This window comes from Sciurus vulgaris (genome assembly GCF_902686455.1).
Source record: "Sciurus vulgaris genome assembly, chromosome: 4".
In the NCBI taxonomy this organism is placed as follows: Eukaryota; Metazoa; Chordata; class Mammalia; order Rodentia; family Sciuridae; genus Sciurus; species Sciurus vulgaris.
The window spans coordinates 138,675,687-138,700,224 of record NC_136464.1 but is presented as its reverse complement, the minus strand read 5'-3'; the positions used below and the strand labels follow the sequence as shown (position 1 = coordinate 138,700,224).

Sequence of the window (24,538 nt, the reverse complement as noted above, 5' to 3'; positions counted from 1 at the left end):
ATATATATAATATAAACACATATGTATACATTTTCATATATATTTTCATATATATATTTTACATATATTTATATTCATACCCTAATCCTAACCCTAAAACTACCTCTAAACTTAGGCCTAAACCTAACACTACTTCTATACCTATATCTATTTATATATAATACCATTTACATTTATATGAATATTCATATATATTTTGACATAGATATTCATATATTCACATATACATTTATATATACATTCATATGTATTCATATATATTCTTTTATGCATTCATATTCTATCTTTAAAACAAACTGTAACCACACACCTAACACTAAACCTATCCATATAAGAAGTAATGTATATTTCTATAGAGTTTCCTATGTATTTTCACATACATATTCAAATAAGTAATCATATATATTGATAAATACATTCATACTCAAACCCTAACCCTAACCCTAATCCTAAACTTAGTCCTAACCCCAAATATAACCCTTCATATGAACACCCATTTATATTTTGACATATATATTTATATGTACACACATATACTCACATAGGCATTCCCATATATATTCATATATATATACATATATGTACATTTATATTCTTTTTTTTTTATTTTATTGTAAACAAATGAGATACATGTTGCCTCTCTGTTTGTACATGGTGCAAAGGCATACCATTTGTGTAATCATAAATCCACATACAATAATGTTGTTAGATTCATTCTGTTATTTTTTCCCCTTCCCCCCACCCCTCCCACCCCTCTTTACCCTCTATACAGTACTTTCTTCCTCCATACTTGCCCCCCTCCCTAACCCTAACTCTAACCCTAACACTAACCCTTCCCTCCCCCCCATTATGTGTCATCCTCCACTTATTAGCGATATCATTCGTCCCTTGTCTTTTTGAGATTGGCTTATCTCACTTAGCATGATATTCTCCAATTTCATTCATTTGCCTGCAAATGCCATAATTTTGTCATTCTTTATGGCTGAGTAATATTCCATTGTGTATAAATACCACAGTTTCTTTATCCACTCGTCAATTGAAGGGCATCTAGGTTGGTTCCATAGTCTGGCTATTGTGAATTGAGCAGCTATGAACATTGATGTGGCTGTATCTCTGTAGTATGCTGATTTTAGATCCTTTGGGTATAGGCCAAGGAGTGGGATAGCTGGGTCAAATGGAGGGTCCATTCCAAGTTTTCTAAGGAATCTCCACACTGCTTTCCAGAGTGGCTGCACTAATTTGCAGCCCCACCAGCAATGTATGAGTGTACCTCTCTCCCCACATCCTCGCCAACACCTGTTGCTTGTATTTTTGATAATCGCCATTCTAATTGGGGTGAGATGGAATCTTAGGGTGGTTTTGATTTGCATTTCTCTTATTACTAGAGATGTTGAACATTTTTTCATATGTTTATTGATTGCTTGTACATCTTCTTCTGTGAAGTGTCTGTTCATTTCCTTAGCCCATTTGTCGATTGGATTATTTGTATTCTTGGTGTAGAGTTTTTTGAGTTCTTTATAGATTCTGGAGATTAGTGCTCTATCTGAAGTACGATTGGCAAAGATATTCTCCCACTCTGTAGGCTCTTTCTTCACATTACTGATAGTTTCCTTTGCTGAGAGAAAGCTTTTTAGTTTGAATCTATCCCAGTTATTGATTCTTGCTTTTATTTCTTGTGCTATGGGAGTCCTGTTGAGGAAGTCTGGTCCTAGGCCGACATGTTGAAGATCGGGACCTACTTTTTCTTCTATAATCTGCAGAGTCTCTGGTCTGATTCCGAGGTCCTTAATCCATTTTGAGTTGAGTTTTGTGCAGGGTGAGAAATATGGGTTTAGTTTCATTCTGTTGCATATGGATTTCCAATTCTCCCAGCACCATTTGTTGAAGAGGCTATCTTTTCTCCATTGCATATTTTTGGCGCCTTTGTCTAGTATTAGAAAGTTGTATTTATTTGGGTTTGTGTCCGGGTCCTCTATTCTGTACCATTGATCTACCTGTCTATTTTGGTACCAGTACCATGCCGTCTTTGTTACTATTGCTTTGTAATAAAGTTGAAGTTCAGGTATTGCGATACCCCCTGCTTCATTTTTCCTGCGAAGGATTGTTTTAGCTATTCTGGGTTTCTTATTCTTCCAGATGAATTTCATGATTGCTTGCTCTATTTCTGTAAGGTACGTCATTGGGATTTTAATTGGGATTGCATTGAATCTGTATAGCACTTTTGGTAGTATGGCCATTTTGACAATATTAATTCGGCCTATCCAAGAACATGGAAGATCTTTCCATCTTCTAAGGTTTTCTTCGATTTCTTTCTTTAGTGTTCTGTAGTTCTCATTGTAGAGGTCTTTTACCTCTTTTGTGAGATTGATTCCCAAGTATTTTATTTTTTTCGAGGCTATGGTGAATGGGGTAGTTTTCATAATTTCTCTTTCTGAGGATTCCTCACTTATGTATAAAAATGCATTGGATTTATGAGCATTGATCTTGTAACCTGCCACTTTACTGAATTCACTTATGAGTTCTAACAGTTTTCTGGTGGAATTTCCTGGTTCCTCTAAGTATATAATCATATCATCCGCAAATAGGGATAGTTTGAGTTCTTCTTTTCCTATTCGTATTCCTTTAATTTCCTTGGTCTGTCTAATTGCTCTGGCTAGAGTCTCAAGAACGATATTGAATAGGAGTGGTGAAAGAGGGCATCCCTGTCTTGTTCCAGTTTTTAGGGGGAATGCTTTCAGTTTTTCACCGTTTAGAATGATATTAGCCATGGGCTTAGCATAGATGGCCTTTACAATGTTAAGGAATGTTCCCACTATCCCTATTTTTTCTAGAGTTTTGAGCATGAAGGGGTGTTGTATTTTATCAAATGCTTTTTCTGCATCTATTGAAATAATCATGTGGTTCTTGACTTTAAGTCTATTGATATGGTGAATTACATTTATTGATTTCCGGATGTTGAACCAACCTTGCATCCCTGGGATAAAACCCACTTGATCGTGGTGCACTATCTTTTTAATATATTTTTGTATGCGATTTGCTAAAATTTTATTGAGAATTTTTGCGTCAATGTTCATTAATGATATCGGTCTGAAATTTTCTTTCCTCGATTTATCTCTGTCTGGCTTGGGTATCAGGGTAATATTGGTTTCATAGAATGAGTTTGGGAGGGTACCCTCCTCTTCTATTTCATGGAATACTTTGAGAAGTATTGGAATGAGCTCTTCTTTAAAGATTTTGTAGAACTCGGCTGAGAACCCGTCTGGTCCTGGACTTTTCTTTGTTGGTAAGCTTTTGATGACCTCTTCTACTTCATTACTTGAAATTGATCTATTTAAATTTTGTATGTCCTCCTCGTTCAATTTAGGCAATTCATATGTCTCTAGAAACCTGTTGATGTCTTCGAAATTTTCTATTTGGTTAGAATATAGATTTTCGAAATAGCTTCTAATTATGTTTTGTATTTCAATCGTGTCTGTTGTGATATTTCCTTGTTCATTCCGAATTTTGGTGATTTGGGTTTTCTCTCGTCTTCTCTTTGTTAGAGTGGCTAAGGGTTTATCAATTTTGTTTATTTTTTCAAAGAACCAACTATTTATTTTGTCAATTTTTTGTATAGTTTCTTTTGTTTCAATTTCGTTGATTTCAGCTCTGAGTTTAACTATTTCCTGTCTTCTACTACTTTTGGTGTTGGTCTGTTCTTCTTTTTCTAGGGCTTTGAGCTGAAGTGTTAGGTTGTTTATTTGTTGATTTTTACTTCTTTTATTGAATGCGCTCCATGAAATAAATTTTCCTCTAAGTACTGCTTTCATAGTGTCCCAAAGATTTTGATATGATGTTTCTTTGTTCTCATTTACCTCTAGGAATTTTTTAATTTCCTTCCTAATATCTTCTGTTATCCATTCATCATGTAATAGCATATTGTTTAATCTCCAGGTGTTGGAGTAGCTTCTGTTTTTTACTCTTTCATTTATTTCTAACTTCAAACCATTATGATCTGATAGAATACAAGGTAGTGTCTCTATCTTTTTGTATTTGCTTACATTAGCTTTGTGGCATAATATATGGTCTATTTTAGAGAAGGATCCATGTGCTGCTGAGAAGAAAGTGTATTCGCTCTTGGTTGGATTGTATATTCTATAAATGTCCGTTAAGTCTAAATTATTGATTGTGTTATTGAGATCTATGGTTTCTTTGTTCAATTTTTGTTTGGAAGATCTGTCCAGTGGTGAGAGAGGCGTGTTAAAATCATCTAGTATTATTGTGTTATGGTCTATTTAGTTTCTGAAATTGAGAAGGATTTGTTTGACATACATGGATGAGCCACTGTTTGGGGCATAGATGTTTATGATTGTTATGTCTTGCTGATTTATGGTTCCCTTAAGCAGTATGTAATGTCCTTCTTTATCCCTTTTGACTAGTTTTGACTTGAAGTCCACCTTATCTGAAATGAGGATGGATACCCCAGCTTTTTTGCTGAGTCCATGTGCATGATATGTTTTCCCCCATCCTTTCACCTTTAGTCTATGTGTATCTCTTTCTACGAGGTGAGTCTCTTGCAGGCAACATATTGTTGGATCTTTCTTTTTGATCCAATCTGCCAGTCTATGTCTTTTGATTGATGAGTTCAGGCCATTAATATTCAGGGTTATTATTGAGATATGATTAGTATTCCCGGTCATTTGGTTCATTTTATTTATTTATTTATTTATTTATTTTGAGACGACTTGGTTCTTCCTTTATTTGACAATTCCTTTAGGATGGTTCCTCCCATTGCTGATTTGTTTCTTTGTTTTTCATCTCTTCCTCATGGAATATTTTGCTGAGAATGTTCTGTAATGCTGGCTTTCTTTTTGTAAATTCTTTTAGCTTTTCTTTATCATGGAAGGATTTTATTTCATCATCAAATTTGAAGGTAAGTTTTGCTGGGTATAAGATTCTTGGTTGGCATCCATTTTCTTTCAGGGCTTGAAAAATGTTGTTCCAGGCCCTTCTAGCTTTTAGGGTCTGGATTGAAAAATCTGCTGATATCCGTATTGGTTTCCCCCTGAATGTAATCTGATTCCTCTCTCTTGCGGCCTTTAAAATTCTGTCTTTATTTTGTATGTTGGGCATTTTCATTATAATGTGCCTTGGTGTGGGTCTGTTGTAATTTTGTATATTTGGAGTCCTATAAGCCTCTTTTACTTGATCTTCCATTTCATTCTTCAGATTTGGGAAATTTTCTGATAGTATTTCATTGAATAGATTGTTCATTCCTTTGGTCTGTTTCTCTAAGCCTTCCTCAATTCCAATAATTCTCAAATTTGGCCTCTTCATGATATCCCATAGTTCTTGGAGATTCTGTTCATGATTTCTTACCATCTTCTCAGTTTGTTCAACTTTGTTTTCAAGGTTAAATATTTTATCTTCAATGTCTGATGTTCTGTCTTCCAGGTGTTCTATTCTATTGGTTATGCTTTCTATGGAGTTCTTAATTTGGTTTATTGTTTCCTTCATTTCAAGGATTTCTGTTTGGTTTTTTTTCAATATCTCTAACTCTTTATTGAAGTGATCTTTTGCTTCCTGTATTTGCTCTTTTAACTGTCGATTGGTGCGATCATTCAGTGCCTGCATTTGCTCTTGCATCTCGTCATTTGCTTCCCTGAGCATTTTAATTATGTACATTCTGAACTCCCTTTCTGTCATTTCTTCTGCCATGCTGTCGTTGGGTTTCATTGATGTAACATCTAGATTTGTTTGCAGCATTTTCTTTCCTTGTTTTCTCATATTGTTCAGGTATCAGTTGACCGCTGTGATATTGCAGGTTTCCTCTATTGTCTTATAATATCCCTGAAGATTTCTATTATATCCCCTCTTAGTCTTCAGTAGCCTGAAATCTTGGAGGAAGTTGATAATGCAGTGCTCCACAAGGGAGCTGACTCCCTAGGGGTGGTGGCCTTCTGGTGGGGTATATTCCCTGCTAGTGGGCAGAGGTACCTTCACTTGCTGATGAATGGTCATCCAGAAGGGAAGTAGGTTGTGGGCTGATGCAAGACCAGTTTGGGCCTGTGTCTCTGATTTTACGGTCCTTTTGGGAGAACCTCACCCAACAGGGAGGAGTCACCCGGTGGGGAGTTCTCGCTGGTCGGTTTTCCTCCCAGAGGTTCCGTTCAATTCACAACTACCGCCTGGGCTGGGCAGCCTTCTTCTGCAATGTTCCCAGGGACCCGGACCTACCTCCTGGGCCTGGAAGCCTCACCCTTCACAAACGAATCTCCTTCGGCTGCCTCTCCTCAGAGAAGCTTCCTGCAGTCCTGGAGCCTTCGCTCCGCCCCTCAGTTTGTCTGTGGGGCCCTTCCACCAAGAAGCCGTCTAGGACCCTGCTCTGCACTTTTCGCCTGGCTATGTGGCCCCTCCTCTGAGCAGCCACCTGGAGCCCCTTACAATCGCTCCGAGTCCCAGTGACCCGCCACACGCCTTTTCCTCTGGCAGCCACCTGTTGTTCCGTGCGGTCGCTCTAAGACCAAGTGACCCACCACGCACCACTTTCTCCACCAGGCAGTCACCCAGAGATCTGGTGCGTCACGAGTCCCAAGAACTCACTGTGCACCTTCTTGTCCCGACTGCCTCCCGTAGCCTTGGTGCAGTCACTTCGAGCCCAAGCACCCCGCCGCGCTCCTCCTCCTTCTCCAGACAACCCCCTATGTTCAGGAGCGGATGCTCTGGGACCAAACCACTCACCACACTGTTCCACCGGATAGCCGCCCAGAGCCCTGGCGCAGCTGTTCCAATTCCAAGCGACGTGCGGAGCCCGTATTTCTCCTTCTCCTCTGGGCAGCCCCCTGTGTTCAGGGGTGGTCACGTTCAGTCCAAACAGCTCACCAAGCACCTTCTCCTTTGGGCAGCCTCCCAGAGCGCAGGTGGGTTGCGCCGAGTCCAAGCGCTGTGGTGAACAGCCACCTCTCCAATGCTCCCAGCTGTGTGCGATCACTGCTCCGGCGGGGGGAGGGGCGCCTCGCCGGCAGTTCTACTTTGCAAAGATCCCTGCTTTCGGGGCTACCGCCCTGTCTGGGGGCTACCGCCCCGTCTGCCTGCCCAGTGGGAAACACTCACCCGGCTGCTTTGAGCTGGTCCCAAGTCTCTCAATATCTCCTTTTCTTGAGTCCTGCGTCCACGCTGCTCCTCCGGATAGCCGCCCGGAGCCCTGGCGCAGCTGATCCAATTCCAAGCAACGTGCCGAGCCCGTATTTCTCCTTCTCCTCTGGGCGGCCCCCTCTTCAATGCTCCCAGCTGTCTGCGATCACTGCTCCGGCAGGGGGAGGGGCGCCTCGCCGGCAGTTCTACTTTGCAAAGGTCCCTGCTTTTGGGGCTATCGCCCCGTCCAGGACTCCTGCCCCGTCCGGGACGCCTGCCCAGTGGGAGATTCTCGCCCGGCTGCTTTGAGTTGGTCCCAAGGCTCTCTATATCTCCTCTTCTTGAGTCCTGAGTCCTGGAGCAACACGAAACGCAGCCACCCTCTAGTCCGCCATCTTGAATCCCCTTCCATTTATATTCTTTATATAAATATCCTATGTTTAAACCACACTGTAGCCATAAATCTAACCATACCTTTATATGAAACCATATATATTTAAATAGGTTTTCATATATATTTTCACATATATATTCATACATATATTCATATATATTGACATATATGTTTATGCTGTAAACCAAACCCTACCCCTAAATTTAGTTCTAACTTTAACTCTACCCCTATACCAAAACTTCTTTATATAGAAAACCAGATATATGAATATTCATAGATATTTTTACAAATATATCTGTATATTCATATACAAATTTATATATATTCATTAATACATTCATACCTTTTCTTTAATCCAAACCATAACTATGCACCTAGCACTAAACCTATGCATATATGAAATAATATGTATTATATAGATTTCATATATATTTTCACATATATTCATATGCATATTCACATGTATTGATGTTTGTTCATATCCTAACCTTAACCCTACTCTGAAACTTAGTTCTCACCCTAAATACTCCTAACCTTAAAATAATATACATATAAAATTATATATATTTGTAAGACTATCCATACATATTGACATATATTTATATATTCACCTATATATTCATTTATATATATATACTCTATCTTTTAACTAACCCATAACTATATAACCCTAAACATATCCATATATGGTTTATATACTTATATAGGTTTTCATATATATTTTCCCCAAATATATTCATGCATATATTCATATATATCCACAAGGCTGATTGGAAAGTGGTGGAGGAGAAAGTTGTGTTTTTTAGGGATAAAAGTGTTGTTTTATATATATATATATATTATTATTAATAATATATATATATATTTTTTTTTTGGACCAGGGGTTGAACATAGGGGTACTTAAACACTGAGTCACATCCTCAGATCATTATTTATTTTTTTATTTTGAGACAGGGTTTCACTAATTTGCTCAGGCCCTTGATAAGTTGCTGAGGCTGTCTTTGAACTTGTGATCCTTCTGCCTCAGCCTCCTGAGCCACTGGGATTACAGGTGTGCATCACTGCACCCCACTGATATTTTTTCCTGTACTCAATTCTACTGAAGTAGACTAATGGAGTTTGAAGGTTTCAAGAGATGCATTACTATGTTGAAAGTTAAGGTTCACCTGGTACATGCTGAGAAACTGTGATTGTAGTGTGGTGGTAAGTTTAAATGGGCCACAGAGAGAAAAGTCTCCCTGCGACATGATGAAGGGAATGGTAATTTGCTGTCAATCTTGGGGGTGCTCCTGGAGGATAATGTTCTAGGGCCATGGGTGGAAGCTTTCTCCTTCTTAAAATTGTGTACCTAATCTGGGAGTCTGGAACAGATGGTCTACTTTGTGTCAACTACTGCTTCTAGGGTTAGGATTTCCTAAATAGTCTCAATTTAGAGTATATTTCCATTCAGAGTATGATTTGTATTTTTTCATTGTGAAATATAAATTACTTTTTCACGTATAGCCTTGCGGCAGTTTTGGTGGTTAGGAACACAGTGTAAGATTCCTTTTATTTAAATTCAAGATTGGGCTTCCACTGTTATCTTTTCTAGATCTTTAATTTGAAGATCATGTATGGGTTGTGGTGGGAAAGGCAGACCTGATCTACCATTGATAAACAAGTGTACACTTAAAAAGACTCTCATCAATAAGGACAGATATTAGATTGGGTCAAATTAGGGTCATTTAAGGTCCAGGAGAGGTAAAGAATTCACATTGGCTTGCCAGTAATTATGTCATAAGGGGATCATCAATTCTGACTGGTGGCAGTATGATTCAAGAATCATCAGGGTTAAAAGCAAAAATTTGTGCTGGCAGAGCTGCAAACAGTGTTTGACTAATTTGAATTCAGGAGCACCACTGCCCTAATTTATTTTCCTAGATTGAGCATGGTAAAGACACAGCAGTTTTTCTTAACAGTGGAAGTCCTTACTGAAGATCTTGAATAATCTTACAATTGAAGTGAATTTCCTTCTGGTACCAACTTAGCTATAGTAGTGGCAGTAGCCTGTTTGCAGGGAAAAGTTCTAAGTATGCTAGGAATATGTGAATTGTAGTTAAAAGATATTTGCACCCACAAGACTTTGGGAGTTGGATAAAATTTGTTTTCCAATGAAGTTAAGGACTAGCTTTTACCCTTGCCCCACCTAGACTTGTCTCTGGAAGATAGGGCAAAGTGAAGTTTACCTGCTCAATATTAGGGCATGCCCAATAGTATTTGTAGAGAGCTCTAAGATTTTCTTTGCCATGGTATGTAAACATACAGAGGTTGTGAGCTAACTTTTGAGCAAGGGACCAAGGAGGAACCAAGCAGTTTTCTGGGCATCTTCAATGCCCATCTGAGATAAAATTCCCAATTTATTCTCATTAGTTTTTTCAGGCACAGGTCTTAAATAGAATCTGGCTTTTGAGTTCTTTGAACAAGGAGAACTATAGTTAAGGAAACACTTCCTTAAGAAGCAGCTACCTTTGCATATTGGTCTACCAAGGAATTTCCTTTAGCTTTGGGGGTCTGGTCACTAATATGAGCTTTGATTTTGAGAATAGCTTATTCCTTGGGTGAAGGTTAGTGGCTTGGGTTCCATTTTTTTTTTTTTTATAGGCATCTCTGCAGTTATCAAGAACCCTCTGCTCCCATAGCATACCAAAACCATGTACAACTCTGAAAGTATACTGGCTATTTGAGTAAATGTTAGCTTTTTGAGTTTTTTTTTTTTTTTCTTTTTTTCTTTTTTTGGTACTGGGGATTAAAACCAGGGGTGCTTAACCACTGAGACACATCCCCAGCCTTTTAAAAATATTTTATTTAGAGACAGGGACTCCTCAGTTGCTTAGGGCCTTGCTAAGTTGCTGAGGCTGGCTTCTTATTCACTATACCCTGCCTCAGTCTCCTGAGCAGCTAGGATTACAGACGTGCACTGTTCCGAACTAGCTTTCTTATTTTGTTCTTGGGTGAAGTTTACCAGTGTAGTCCCCTGACCTGATTTAAGCTTAGGTAGGGCTGAACTTATTAGGTTGTTAAAAATCTGCAATAGTGTATCCTGCCTAAAATTCCCCATTTGTATTCGTGAGGTAAGAACTGTCTACAAAGAAGGCAAAATCAATGTCTTTCAGAGGCATTTTTGGAACTCTTCCTCAGAAGAATTGGAGACTGCAATGATAATACAGTCATAAGGTCATCCCTAGAGTATAAAGATAAAATAATTTGAACTTTTCTTCCAGCATTTATGAAAAATTCAGCACCATTAATTTGAAATCATGTAAGGAAAAGGAAGGAAGGAAGGAAACTTGTAAGTATATGCAGAGATACCTTTGGTTTTTAAAATTAATCAATGAGGGAAGAGGAAGAAGAGTAGCCAGATTGGGGTTTTGACAGTGGTAGATAATAATGTGAGAGGGAGAAAGTAGCAGGATTTCACAGAAGGTTAGTGTGGAAGTAGAAACTGTTGGGTGTGCTCAGTGAGTTGTAAGGTCTGAATTGTGTGGGGTATTTAAAGGTCAAGTGGATAACCCAGTTTAAATTAAGACACCTCTGAAAGCAGTAGCAACTTCAAATAGCAAGGGGGGAAATACATGAGCAACAGAGTTTAAAAAGAAGTGAAAGTATCCACAGGCCTCTGATTTTCATTGTTTTTGTGTAAATACCCTTAGGGCATGTCTTTTGTTTGTTTGGTACATTACAGTGCAGGATCTCACACATAATCTCTTTTGTATATAAATGGGAAAGGGGTACTGACTACTTAGAAAGTCCAAAAGTTGGAGAAGAGGCTAAAGAGATTTTCAGGTTTTGAAATGCATACATGGAGGGAAAGTCCCCGTCAGGGGGTTGGAGGTAGTTTCCCTAGGGAGGGCAAAAAAAGGAAAGGCAATAAATGAAAAATCTGCCAGGTGTGGTGGCACATGCCTGTAATCCCAGTGATTCCAGAAGCTGAAGCAGAAGGATTCCAACTTTATAAGATCCTAAGCAAATTAAGGAGACCCTGTCTCAAAATAAAAAGGGCTGGGAATGTAACTAAGTGGTAAAGCATCCCTGGGTTCAATCCCCAGTGTGGGGGTGAGAGGCGGTGGCTAGGACTCGGTTCCAGAAATAGCAACAATTCCTAGAAATCCTCAGAGTTGTCTTTTGGTTTCAGGGAGAAGGAAAGTGATGACAGAATTTAGGGGATTTAGGAATTAAGTCTGTCCTTCAAGAGAGAGATCATATTCTCATAAAATCACATGGTAAAAATATCAGTGGTTACCACGATTTGAGGGAGAAAAGGAGGAATAAACAGACTACAGGGCTTTATAAAGCAATGAAATTACTCTGTGTCTTAGAACAGTAGACATATGACACATTTATCAAAACCCATAGGTCTGGGCTGGGGATGTAGCTCAGGGGTACAGAGCTAAACTAACCTGGGCAAGGCCTTACATTGGATTCCAAGCACTGCAAAACGAAACAAATAAACAAAACCTCATAGACCTGTACAACACAATGAGTGAAATCATATTACTATAGACTTTATTCAATGTTAGTGTATCAGTAGTCATTCACTGATTCTAATAAATCATACACTAAAGCAAGATGTTAATAACGGGAAACCGTGAGGGAATGTGGGGTATGAGGGTGTTCCCTGCACTTTCTGCTCAATTTTCCTGTAAAACTTAAAATTATTTTAAAAATAAAATCAAAACAAACTTAAAGAGATCTCTGCAGAAACTTGGAGGGTTTTCTCCATAGGCTCATAATTTCAAATTGCTTCGTTTTCATAAATGACAAAAGAAAAACTAAACCTCACTAATTTCTTATATTCTAAGAATTGTGCATGCTATTAATCATACTACAAACCAACAAATATGAAAAGTATTCTATGGTCTTCATATTTATCTTAATATTTAATATATTCAATTTATCTTCATATTTAATTTTCACACAATCCTATCAAATGTTTATTCGCATTTTACAAAAGAGGAAAGAGTTCGATGAGAAAAATCACACAATAAATACTAGAATTGAACGACTAGTTCTAAACCCTAAAATCAGTTCCAAGAGAATTGACGCCTCGAAACAATGAACAGCCAAAAACGGCTCTCAACATTTCACAAACTACAACTCCCGACATGCAAAGCGGCTTCTGTCCGTCGCCTGTGTGGAGCAGTCAACAGGGCCCCAGCATGCCTTTAGGCACCAAAGGCATCCTGGGAGTGATAGTTCCCAGGGCACTAAGCAAAAACGCATGCGCGGTAATGGCGGTCCTTGCCAGTCCACACCGCAGGGATGTGGGGGGGCCAGTTGAGGCGGAGGAAGTGTGCGAAACGGAAACAGTGAGTCAGGCACTGCATCCGCGATAAAGGGAAGCGACACCGCGGTTTATGGCTGAATTAAGTAAATGGACCGGTGCTGCAGTTTCTTTCCAGACTCCTCTATTTAGCCTCAGCCCGAGCGCAGATTGAGGAGTCAAAGCATAGTGCCCGCAGCAGTTCTCGCCCTCTGCGCCCCGCCGCCATCTCCCCATGGAGTCCCGGGAAGACGCTCCGCGTAACCTCTGCCTCACCTGCCCCCGAGGTGGGAGGCGAACAAAGAGGGTTCACAAGGCCACTGTTTCGGCCTCTTTCACAGGCACATCAAAGGACACAGCGCATTCTGCAGCCCTGCTGGCACAGCTCCAGCAGCTGCTATGTAATGTGACCACCGAGGTGGTGACGCCTGGCAGTGGTCCTGGCACAGGATGCCTGTTCCTCAGCAACCTCAACGTACTGGCAGCTGCATGCCCCTACTCAAAGAGCATGTTCACAGGTGGCATGTATGAGAGCCATCAGATTAGCGTGACCATGCATGATGTGAATGCAGAGCCCCTCAAAGTGTTGATCGACAACTGCTACAAAGGTCATGTGTCCCTGAGAAGGCAAACGTGCTGTGCTGGTAGGCAGCCTCTGACATGCTCCAACTTGAGTGTGTGCAGGAAGCCTGTGCTGGAAGCAATACTAGCCTGTCGTCTTGACCTCACTAACCGCACTACCATCCTCGTTTGTTGATGCTTTTGACCACAAACTGCAATCACAGGCCCAGTCCTTTATAGCCCATAGCATCAAGGAGCTCAGCAGGATGGGTTCAGTTCAGGAAGAGACTAGCAGATCTGACCCTGACCCAACTACTGGGTGACCTGTGCCTGGATAGTCTGGATATAGAGTGAGCAGACAGTGTGCTTTGTGACTGTGCAGTGGCTGGAGGATGCTCCCAAAGAGCGAGGTCCCAGTGCTGCAGAAGTCTTGAAGTGAAGAAGATCAGGACTACTTGGAAGGACTGCTAACTAGGCCCGTTCTGAAGAAGTACTGCCCAGACACTATTGAAGGGGCCCTGTAGATGTGCTATGGTGACATATTGTACAAGTCTCTGGTGCCAGTGCCGAACAGCCGTAGTAGCAACAGCAACTGTTTTGTATCTGCTGAAGAAAATTCACCCCAGAGGCTGGGTCTTTGTTACAAGAAGATGGTGATTTTCTTTGGACACCCCAAAGATCCCTTCTTCTGCTGTGACCCATACTCCAGAGACATTTACAAAGTGCCCTCACCTTGGACCTGCCTTGTTCATATGAGGACTGTCACCACTTTAACTGTGTCTCTCCAGACCATGACATCTACCTAATTGCCCAACCCAGGAAAGACCTCTGGGTTTATAAACCAGCCCAAAATAATTGGCAGCAACTGGCAGATCGCTTGCTGTGTCATGAGATCATGAATGTGGCATATCTTAATGGCTACATTTACATTTTGGGTGGGTGAGACCCTATTACTGGAATTAAATTGAAAGAAGTTGAATGCTACAATGTTCAGAGAACTCAATGGGCATTAGTAGCTCCACTACCCCATTCCTTTATATCCTTTGACTTAATGTTAATCTGAAACTATCTCTATGTTCTCAATAGTAAGTGCATGTTCTGTTATGATCCTAGCCACAATATGTGGCTGACATGCACTTCTCTTAAACGAAGTGACTTTCGGAAAGCATGTGTGTTCAATGATGACATCTATTGTATTTGTGACATCCCAGTCATGAAGGTCTACAACCCAGTTAGGGCAGAATGGAGGCAAATTAACAATATTCCCTTGGTGTCAGAAATCAACAATTACTGACTTATCAATCATGGCCAAAAGTTGTTGCTCATCACTTCCCGCACCCCTCCATGTCAAAGAACTGTGTGACTATGTATGAATACAATAGTAGGGGAGACCAATGGATTAATGTAGGCACCACATTAGGCCTCTTACAGTTTGACTGTTAACTTTTTTTGCCTCTCAGCTCAAGTTATCCTTTTTTGCCTTGAACCTGGTCAGAGTTTTCTTACTGAAGAAGATGATATACCCAGTGAATCTAGTACTAAGTGTGACTTAGGTGGGTTCAGTGATCTGAACTCTGAGTCAGGAAGTACAGGTTCTCTTTATGATGAAGATTTTGGTAGCACCTCACTGAAATGCACAGAATCAACAGGATTTGTTGTAACTTAATTGAAGCACTAAGGTATTTTTGCTGCTGTGGAAAGTATAAAAAGATAAATTTGCCTCTTCCTGAAGAAATAAGGAAGTTGATTAGCTGCAGGTTTGGGTTTAAAATGGTAATGTTCAAAATAGTTAAATAATTTAATGTTTCAGAATTTTAATATTCAGATCCACATATTTAATAATTTACTGTGCTAAAAGCCCAGTATTTGATTATGTATTATGTTTGTGTTTCATTACACAAATTTAAACTTCTGATAAATTTTATATTTGGTTCATTACCATAAGCATTATAACTTTTGAATTTTACTTTTAAAAAAATTGTTCTATTTAGTTATACATGACATTGAAATGCATTTTGATTCATTGTACACAAGTGGAGTACAACTTTTCATTTCTGTAGTTGTACATGATATAGAGTCACACCATTTGTGCAATCATACATGTATATAGGGTAATGATGTTTGTCTCATTCCATCTTTCCCACCCCCTGCCTCCTCCACCACCTCATTTCCCTCTACCCAATCCAAAATTCCTCCATTCTTCCCTTACCCCATTGTCACCACAATTATGCATCAGGATCCACTTTTCAGAGAAAACATTTAGCCTTTGTTTTTTTAGGATTGGCTTATCTTGCTTAGCAAGATATTCTCCAACTCCATCCATTTACCAGCAAATGCCATAATTTTATTCTTCTTTTTGACTAAGTAATATTCCATTGTGTATACATATGACAGTTACTCTATCTATTCATCTATCCAAGGGCATCTAGGTTGGTTGCACAATTTATGTATTATGAATTGAGCTGCTATAAACATTGATATAGCTGCATACTATAGTATGCTGATCTTAAGTCCTTTCGGTATAGGCAGATGAGTGGGATAGCTGGGTCAAATAGTGTGTCCATTTCAGGCTTTCTAAGTAATCTCCATACTGTTTCCAAAGTGGTTGAACTCATTTGCAATGAGTTCATTTTTCCCCATATCCTAGCCAATACTTATTGTTGGTTGTATTCTTGATAATTGCCATTCTGATTGGAGTGAGATGAAATCTTAGGGTGGTTTTGATTTGCATTTCTCTAATTACTAGAGATTTTGAACATTTTTTCATATATTTGTTGTTTGTATATCTTCTGTGAACTGTTTGCTCAGTTCCTTAGCCTACATATTGATTGGGTTATTTGTATTTTTGTTGTTAAGTTTTTTGAGTTCTTTATACATTCTGGAGATTAGTGCTCTATCTAAAGATTTCTCCCACTCTGTAGGCTCTCTCTTTGCATTATTGATTGTTTCTTTTGCTGAAAAGAAGCTTTTTAGTTTGAGTCTATCCCATTTATGGATTCTTGATTTAACTTCTTGGTGCTTTGGGAGTCTTGTTAAGGAAGTCCGGTCCTAAGCTGACATAATGAAGATTTGGGCCTTCCTTTTCTTCTATTTGGTGCAGGGTCTCTGGTCTAATTCCTAGGACCTTGATCCATCTGGAGTTGCTTGTTTTGTGCAGGGTGAGAGATAGGGGTTTAATTTTATTTTGCTGCATATGAACTTCCAGTTTTCCCAGCAAGATTTGTCCAAAAGGCTATCTTTTCTCCATTGTATGTTTTTGGCACCTTTGTCTAGTTGGAGATATCTGTATTTATGTGGGTTTGTCTCTGTGTCTTCTATTCTGTACCACTGGTCCACCTGCCTGTTTTGGTGCCAATTTTTGTAACTATAGATCTATAATATAATTTTAGGTCTGGTATTATGATACCTCCTGCTTTACTCTTCCTGCTGTATTGCTTTTGCTATTCTGGGTCTCTAATTTTTCCAAATTAATTTCATGATCACTTTCTCTATTTCTATGAAGTATGTCATTGGGATTTTAATTGGAATCGTATTGAATCTGTATAGCGCTTTTAGTAGTATGGCCATGTTGATGATATTAATTCTGCCTAATATCTGTTGACGATATTAATCCAAGAACATGGGAGATCTTTCCATCGTCTAAGGTTTTCTTTAATTTCTTTCTTTAGTGTTCTGTTTCATTGTAGAGGTCTTTCACCTCTTTTGTTAGATTTATTTCCAAGTATTTTTTTTTTTTTTGAGGCTATTGCTAATGGGGTAGTTTTTCTAATTTCTCCTTCAGAGGATTCATCACTTATGAATAGAAATGCATTAGATTTATGAGTGTTAATTTTATATCCTGCTACTTTGCTGAATTCATTTATTAGTTCTATAAGTTTTCTGGTGAAACTTTTTGGATCCTCTAAACATAGAATCATGTGGTCGGCAAATAGTAATAGTTTGAGTTCTTCTTTTCCTATTCGTATCCCTTTAAATTTTGGTCTAATTGCTCTGACTAGAGTTTCAAGGACTATGTTGAATAGAAGTGGTGAAAGATGGCATCCCTGTCTTGTTCCAGTTTTTAGAGGTAATGCTCTCATTTCTCTCCATTTAGAATGATGTTGACCTTGGGCTTAGCATAGAGAGCCTTTACAATGTTGAGGTATGTTCCTACTATCCCTGTTTTTTCTAGTGTTCTGAACATGAAGGGGTGTTGAATTTTGTCAAATGCTTCTTCTGCATCTATTGAAATGATTGTATGATTCTGAACTTTAAGTCTGTTGATATGATAAATTACATTTATTGATTTCCAGATATTGAATCAACCTTGCATCCCCGGGATGAACCCCACTTGATCATGGTGCACTATCTTTTTAAATATGTTTTTGTATGCCGTTTGCCGTAATTTTTTAAAGAATTTTTGCATCTATGTTCATCAGAGATATTGGTCTGAAGTTTTCTTTCCTTGATGTGTATTTGTCTTGTTTGGTATTAGGGTGATAATAGCTTTATAGAATGAGTTTAGAAGGGTTCCCTTTTTGGAAGGGTTTTCTATTTCATGGAATATTTTGAGGAGTATTGGTGTTAATTCTTCTTTGAAGGTCTTGTAGAACTCAACTGAGAAACCATCTGGTCCTAGATTTTCTTTGTTGGTAGGCTTTTGATGGCATCCTCTATTTCATTATCTTCTATTTCATTGCTTAGAATTGATCTGTTTAAACTGCGTATGTCCTGCTTCAGTTTGGGTAGGTCATATGTCTCTAGAAATTTGTCAGTGTCTTCAAGATTTTCTGTTTTGTTGGAGTATATATTTTCAAATTATCTTCTAATTTTGTTTTGTATTTCATTACTGTCCATCATGATATTTCCTTTATCATCATGGATTTTAATAATTTGAGTGTTCTCTCTCCTCCTCATTAGTGTGGCTAAGGGTTTATCAATTTTATTTATTTTTTTCAAAGAACTCTCTTTGTTATGTCAATTTTTTCAATTATTTCTTTTGTTTCAATTTCATTGATTTCAGCTCTGGTTTAAACTATTTCCTGCCTTCTACTACTTTTGGTTTTTTTCTAGGACTTTGAGATATAATGTTAGGTTATTTAGTTGTTGATTTTTTATTCTGTTAATGAATGAACTCCATGCAATGAACTTTCTTCTTAGAACCACTTTCATAGCGTCCCAGAGATTTTGATATATTGTATTGGTGTTCTCATTTATCTCTAAGAATTTTTTTATTTCCTCCCTGATGTCTTCTGCTATCCATGCATCATTCAATAGCATATTATTTAGTTTCCAGGTGCTGGAGTAGTTTTTGTTTTTTATTTTATCATTGATTTCTAATTTCATTCCATTATATGTGATAGAATGCAGTGTAGTATCTGTGTTTTTTGGTATTTGCTAAGAGTTGCTTTGTGGTTTAACATATGATCTATTTTAGAGAAGGATCCATGTGCTGCTGAGAAAAAAGTATATTTGCTCGTCGATGGATGGAATCTTCTATATGTCTGTTAAGTCTAAATTATTCATTGTGTTATTGAGTTCTATGGTTTCTTTGTTCAGTTTTTGTTTGGAAGATCTATCCAGTAATGACAAAAGTGTGTTAAAGTCATCCAGTATTATTGTGTTGTGGTCTATTTGATTCCTGAAATCGAGAAGGGTTTGTTTGATGTACATAAATGCTCCATTGTTTGGGGCATAAATATTTACAATGGTAATGTCTTATTGATGTATGATTCCATTAAGCAGTATGAAATGTCTGTCTTTATCCCTTCTGATACTTTGGCATGAAGTCCACTTTATCTGATATGAGGATGGCACCCCCTGCTTTTTCACACAGTCCATGTGCGTGGTATTTTTTTCCCATCCTTTCACCTTCAGTCTGTGGATGTCATTTCCTAGGTCAGTCTCTTGAAGGCAGCATAATGTTGGGTCTTTTATTTTAATCCAGTCTTCCTGTCTGTGCCTTTGATTAATATGTTAACATTCAGGGTTGTTATTGAGATAGGATTTTTATTCCCAGTCATTTTGGCTTATTTTTGGTTTTTAACTTGACTTGGTTTCTCCTTTGATTGACTTTGCCTTTGTAGTTCCTCCCTTTACTGACTTTCATTGTTGTTTTTCATTTCCTTCCCATGGACCATTTTGCTGAGAATGTTCTGTAGTGCAGGGTTTCTTTTTTTGTTTGTTTGTTTGTTTGTTTTTTGGGTGCTGGGGATCGAACCCAGGGCCTTGTGCTTGCAAGGCAAGCACTTTACTGACTGAGCTATCTCCTCAGCTCCAGTGCAGGGTTTCTATTTGTGAATTCTTTTAACTTTTGTTTATCATGAAAGGTTTTAATTTCATCTTCAAATCTGAAGCTTAGTTTTGCTGGACATAAGATTCTTGGTTGGCATCCATTTTTCTTTCAGAGTTTGGTATATATTGTTCTAGGACCTGTTGGCATTGATAGTCTGGATTGAGAAATCTGCTCAATTTGGAAATTGGTTATCGCCTATATGTAATTTGATATTTTTCTCTTGTGGCCTTTAAAATTCTATCCTTATTTTGTATGCTGGGCTTTTTCATTATAATGTGACTTGGTGTGGATCTGTTATAATTTTGCACATTGGTGTCCTATAAGCCTCTTGTATTTGATTTCCCACTTCATTCTTCAGGTTTGGGAAATTTTCTGATAACATTTCATTGAATAGATTGTTAATTCCTTTGGTTTGTATCTCTGTGCTATCCTCAGTCCCAATGATTCTTAAATTTGGTCTTTTCATGTTATCCCATAATTCTTGAAGGCTCTGTTCATGATTTTTTAATCATCTTCTCTGTGTGGTCAACTTTGTTTTCAAGATTAAATATTTTGTCTTCATTTTCTTAGGTTCTGTTTTCCAAGTGATGTAGTCTGTTGGTGATGCTTTCTATTGTGTTTTTAATTTGGTTTATTGTTTCCTTCATTTCAAAGATTTCTGGGTTTGTTTTTTTTTCAGAATCTCTGTCTCTTTATTGAAATAATCTTTTGCTTCCTGCATTTGCTCTTTTAACTCTTTATCGAAGTGATCTTTTGTTGCCTACAATTGCTCTCTTATCCTTTATTTTGTGGATCATTTTAATTATGCACATTCTGAACTCTTTTTCTGACATTTCTTCTACTCTGTTGTCAATGGATTCTATTAATACAACATCTTGGTTTGTTTGGGGTGGTTTTTTCCCCTGTTTTTTCATGTTGTTCATATATATACCCCTCCAGCAGTGCAGATCTGAGGTGTTACACTTTTCACCCTATAGATTTATAGCATCCTAATACCTCACCATTAAGGGGGAGATCAATATTACCAGCACCCAATGCAAACAGTATGCAACCTTAAACCAAATAGCCCCTAATAAGATGTTAACAGTATTGTCATAATAAACAGAGATGATGTGTTTGATTATCTACAGCATATACATTAGGTTTGCAATAAGGTCTACAATTTCTAATGAAGGACAAAGAGAGAATGGGGAAGGGGTGTAGGAGGTGATGTTAATGAGGTAGGAGGTGAGAATATAGAGGTGCTAGATCATAGGAAGATTGAAAGAGAAATCAAAAGAAGATGGTTGTTAGCAGGAGAAAAGGGAGAAAGAGACTCCTAGGAAACAGATAAATAAGAGGAAAATAGAGAGAGTAAAAAAAAAGGAAAAAATGTAAAAAAAAAAAAAAAAAAAAAAAGACTCTACAACAAAAGTGTAATATACTATTCAAACCTCCCAGTTCTCAGTAACTTGATGTCTGAAAAGTACTTGATTTAAAAGATGATGGGGATGTGAGAGCAGGAAATGAAAAAAAAAGAAAAAAGAAAAAAGAAAAATAGGGGCAAAAAGAGTTGAAGAAAACTTGAACAATTATTTCTGTTGGAGTTCAATATATTCTCTACTTCCCTTGTTTTCTGGGGTTGTCTAGAGTTTCCTGGTAACTCTACCCTCAGGATGATGACAGTTACTAAGATGGGAGGATTAGACTTGGAGGTAGAACTCCTAGAGGCAGGGTATAGCAATTGCCAGTCCCTCTGGAAGGCTGCTCCCCAGGACTCTCATTTGGGGTCCACTCATGTGATAGAGGAGCCTGGTCTTAATTCCTTCCCTCACTTGTGGACCCCACAATTCCTGGTCTATAATTCAGTCTCTGAATTGTATCTCTGCTGTCCCTGCCTTTTGACTTCCCAATCAGGAACCTCTCTCCCCAGAGAACCTGAGGACTGAGTATCAGGACCTGTGTGCCTGTCTCAGAAAGCTATTGTGTATTGGGCAAATCAGGACTGGACATGGAGAGCTGTGGGCCAGCCATGTAGCTGCAAGCACTGGGCCAGTTTGGTGGCTAGGGTATGGTGGGAAGAATGTGAGTTGAGGAGCCAGAGGGCCCTGTTGATTGCCAATCCAGTGGGACTAGGTGATTGGTGGATGCCATATTGGGTAGGGAGTCATGGAACCAGGCTGATATCAAGTCCCAGCAAGTGCTACCCAAGTTATCTCTGTGATTTTGGTGGGTGCCGGGCTGGTGGTTGGACAAACCCAGGATCAAGATGCCCTCATACCCTTGTCCCCCTACTGACCCCTTTACAAGTCTCTCCTGCCCCTGCAGCAAGATGGTGGATATTAGCACACCTAGAAGGGATATCTCAGATGTAACCAAGCTGACATGGCCCTTGGTGATGATCTTTCAGATCCTGGCTGTTATTCCTAGATGGAAGCAGCCACATTCCTCCTTGGTGGTGGCAGCAGCAGTTAACTATAGGTACCTTGATAATGAGTTTCTAGTCTCTGGCAGGTGTCCCAAGAAGGAAGCTGCCCCAACTAAAGAAGGTGGCACTGGCGGAGGTAATGCAAGATGGCTGCAGAGGTATCCCAAGATGGAGGCTGCCACACATTGGTAGATTGGGAGCCAAAGCATGGGGCATCCATGTGGGGCGAGGTGCTGGATCTGTGCAGGGCAGCTGAATTTTACTTTTTGTAATAGAAAAGTGACTGAATAGGAACTGTTAGATAATGTCTTGAAAGATTGTATTTTCTTTCAGAATAGTATAGTAGATTTCCAAAATGTTAAACTATATAGTGGGTTTTTTATATAAATTGTGTTCTATCTTAAATATAGTTTGCTAAGTTTTTGTTTGCTTGTTTGTTTGTTTTCCCTCAACTGTTAAGAAAAGTGCACTGTATTAATGTGATGGAATGGTGATTTCATTTGTTAATAATGTACAGAATGATTATAGGCTTCTTAAAAACAAAACAAAACAAACAAACAAACAACAACAACAAAAAAACAGGAACAACAAAAATCCAGAACTCTGCTATTGGACAATAAATTTCATTTTAATTTTGGAACATAAAATGTGTATTTTCAAAAAGTGACCAGTTTTCATAGAAAAACAAAAACAAAACAAAACAAAAAAACCTACATTTGTGTTACCAGTCATCTAAAAACTTGGAAAAATGTAAGTAACTTGCTAACTTTCTTTGTAGATTTGTGTTTTTTTTTTTTTTTTTTTTTTTTTTTTTTTTTATCTGAACCTGATACATGCTTCTTTGAGTCAGAGGAAGAGTCTTTTCTTTCCACTGGTCATAATTATATAATTTTTTATTCATTGCCTTGTCTTAAAAAGTTTATATGATCCTGAAAATGTTTGGACTGTATAATTTTGGTGTTAATCTTAGAGGATTCTTCATCAGGAAGTGACATTCTTGGGTTTTGTTGTTGTTTTGTGTGTTTTTTTTTTTGAGATTGGGTCTTTGCTGTGTTGCTCAGGCAGGCCTCAAATTCTTGGACTCAAGTGATCCTCCTTCCTCGGTTTCCTGAGTAGCTGGGAATACAGGTACAAGTCATCAATCCCAGCCAGGAAGCCATATTTCTTTACCATTTACTGAGGTGATACTGGTTTTGAAAATGTGGTTAAGCTAAAAACAGTACTTTATTGAGATCAGTGGTTAATTAATTATGTCTCTCTTCTAAGTTTTTAAGTCACTAAATGGTTTTATCAGTATGAAAGTACTTTTGTATTAAAAGTTGGCAATTAGCTGGGCACAGTGGCACATGCCTACAATCCCAGTGTCTCAGGAGGCTGAGGCAGGAAGATCACAAGTTCAAAGCCAGCCTCAGCTAAGCAAATCAGCGAGACCCTGTCTCTACCTAAAATACAAAAAAGGGCTGGGGATGTGGCTCAGTGATTGAGTGCCCCTTAGTTCAATCCCTGGTACCAAAAAAAAATAAGTTGTCAATTAAAGTATGTAAGTAGATAATAGCACTTGGGGCCAGTAGTGAAAATATGTTTCCTATAAAATACTTTTGATAATGACAAAAATGGTTATTTTATTATGGTATTTGTATGTTTCATGTTTCTCTCTGTGTGTTTTTATCTCACTGTAATGTAAGGGAAAGTCTATAAATAGAGACCATAATTCCACAAAATTGACATTAAGAGCAAGAATATATAAGTTTATACCTCTGTAGAGTTTATTACATAATGATTATAATGATGCATATACTCATAAATGACCAGTTGTTTATGCTCTGTACATTTTTCTTACATGGCCAGTTAGAATTCTCTTCTTTAATCTTCATTCCTCTTCATTGATTATTCTCTAATGACAGAATGCTAATATTTCTTAACACTCTGGTAGAAATAGAAGAGTGTGCTCTAGGAGGAAGACCTAAATTTTTTTTATTGTTCATTTTTTTTATTGTAAACAAATGGGATACATGTTGTTTCTCTGTTTGTACATGGAGTAAAGGCATACCATTTGTGTAATCATAAATTTACATAGACCTAAATTTTTGAATGAAACGTAAGATGAAAATGGAAAAAGGGAAACACAGAAGGACTTAAAAGAGAAAAAGAACAGTGTTTCTTTAGGCTTTGAAAAGTCTATAAGACAATCATGGGGGTTTTTGTTCTTATTTGTTTTCCAGTATTGGGAATTGAACCCAGAGGCACTGTACCACAGAGCCACATCCCCAGCCCTTTATTTTTTTTTATTTTGAGACAGAGTCTTGCCAAATTGCTGAGGCTGGCCTCAATTTTGCAATTCTCCTGCCTAAGCTTCCTGAGTCTCTGATATCAGAGGTGTTTGCTATACCAGCTGTAACACAGTCATGTTTAATATCATTTTTAGTGAAAGACAGTACTTTCCTTAGTGACAAGTGTTCCTTCAAAAAGAGCAAACTGCTTTAGTGGCAT

The 24,538-nt window shown here is 38.3% G+C and overlaps 1 protein-coding gene and 1 pseudogene across 4 annotated transcripts in view; one reads left to right on the top strand and one right to left on the bottom strand.

Moving 5' to 3' along the window:
• The window catches only part of WBP4 (WW domain binding protein 4), an 87,052-nt gene that overhangs the window by 19,379 nt on the left and 43,135 nt on the right, over window positions 1-24,538 (bottom strand). The window lies entirely within an intron of this gene.
• Window positions 12,650-15,299, top strand: LOC306659311 (kelch repeat and BTB domain-containing protein 6-like; annotated as a pseudogene). Its single transcript has one exon. The product of its transcript is annotated as a kelch repeat and BTB domain-containing protein 6-like (transcript).